General features: G+C 37.7%; 1 non-coding gene across 1 annotated transcript; it reads left to right on the top strand.

Moving 5' to 3' along the window:
* The first annotated feature begins 1,599 nt into the window (after positions 1-1,599).
* Positions 1,600-1,703, top strand: LOC132537846 (U6 spliceosomal RNA). Its single transcript, XR_009549271.1, has one exon. It is a non-coding gene; the product is annotated as a U6 spliceosomal RNA (small nuclear RNA).
* Positions 1,704-1,943: the final 240 nt, after the last annotated feature.

Below are 1,943 nucleotides of genomic sequence, written 5' to 3'. Positions count from 1 at the left end.
ACAGCTTCACCACGGAGTTCCTAAGAACCCACCTGTCCATATTAACAGTTCAATTTCCAAGGGGCATCTCAATGAATGGAAATGACTTTTCTCATCAGCGGCAGCTAAAGTTATCTTCCCTGTTGGGATGCGCAGGAGTTTAAAACCCCACACTGGCAGTGGCATAATGATAATTTTCTAGCGTTGATAAAGATTAAGGACAAGGAAGATTGTTATTCAATGCCCATTAGTTTCACCGGAAAACAGAAAAGAAAATGTGTTTCAAGTTTTCTTATGTTAGCGTATGTCTGCTTCCAGTTCGTCTCCATGTATATAATCAGAAACAGGCCAGAAGGTGAAGAGTGAGAGAAAGAAGGAAAGCCTATATGTCTACCACCAAGACATCGGTCACTATCACAGCTAGAAGGATGAACATGCTTATTGGGAAATGTTGTTTTAAAGGAGTCTCAGAGTCATTTTGCATATTAGTTATACATGTTTATGACTGTTATCTTCTGGAACAGCCCCACCTATGTTAAAGATAAAATATAGAAAGTGGAAAAGTGATAGTAAGAATTCAAATAATTGTGAGCCTTCTTGCTGGACTCCCCCTACACAATTTATATCCAATCTCACTTTTCTTCAAATAGTCAGGTATATGTTATGTTAAAATATGTAACAGAATTCTTGGGGTTTGAATGTTATTTATGTAAATATTATTTCTGATTAAATCTAAATGTTTTATTAATCAATTTTAAGCAGCAAGAGAGAGAGAGAGGAAGTGACCAGAGCAAGCTCTGGCTTATGGTCCTTCAGGAGACTGAACCTGGAACCTCAGAAACACAGGTATCAATAAAAGTGTTTTTTTTTTTTTTTTGGTTTGTTTGTTTTGCAGAACCATTAAGCTGTCTCCTCAGTCCTTGAAGAAAACACAGAGCGGAGGGGGGGGCATGTTTTTTTTATTATTTGAAACAAAAAAGTAACGTACTAATATCTGAATAGTAAGAAACTACTCGTATTTAAAAATTACATACAGTGGGAGCTGGGCGGGGTAGCACAGTGGGTTAAGTGCAGGTGGCGCATACAAAGCACAAGGACCAGGCTAAGGATCCTGGTTCCAGCCCGCAGCTCCCCACCAGCAGGGGAGTCACTTCACAAGCAGTAAAGCAGCTCTGCAGGTGTCTGTCTGTGTAAGTACCTCGCGTTAACTGATTGAGCCACTGGAGTGCCAGGTGTCTATCTTTCTCTCCTCTGTCTTCCCCTCCTCTCTCCACTTGTCTCTGTCCTATCTAACAACCATGACATCAATAACAACAACAATAATAACTACAACAACAAAACAAGGGCAACAAAAGGGAATAAATAAATATTTTTTAAATATTTTAAAAAGTTAGCTATAAATATTTTAAAAAGTTAGCTATGTATATATAGTGCTATATACATAGCACCGAGGAGACAGCATAATAGTTATGCAAAAGACTTTCATGCCTGAGACTCTCAAGTCCTGAGTTCAATCCTTAGCACTACCATAAGTCAGAGCTGAGCAGTTCTCTAATCTGTCTTTCTCTCTCCCCACACTCCCGTGTGTGTGTATCTTTCTCTCATTAAAAATATACAATAGTGCTCGCTTCAGCAGTACATATACTAAAATTGGAACGATATAGAGATTAGCATGGCCCCTGCGCAAGGAGGACACACAAATTCGTGAAGCGTTCCATATTTAAATATATGTATATATACAATAAACAAAAATATTCAAAAAATAAATAGAATTACATATTTTAGAGATCTCTGCACAAAGGGAAGTATTGTGGTCATGAGCTTTGAGATATGCAAAAATAGTGATCTATATATCTTTAATGGATGTCCCAGTAAGACCAGTAGGACATTGGGAAGGGGCTGGGGAAATAGCACAGTGGCTATAGAAAAATATATATTTTTAATTTTTTAATTTATTTTTCCTG

Source organism: Erinaceus europaeus, chromosome 3 (genome assembly GCF_950295315.1).
Source record: "Erinaceus europaeus chromosome 3, mEriEur2.1, whole genome shotgun sequence".
Taxonomy (NCBI): domain Eukaryota; kingdom Metazoa; phylum Chordata; class Mammalia; order Eulipotyphla; family Erinaceidae; genus Erinaceus; species Erinaceus europaeus.
This window is presented reverse-complemented; position numbering and strand designations above follow the sequence as displayed.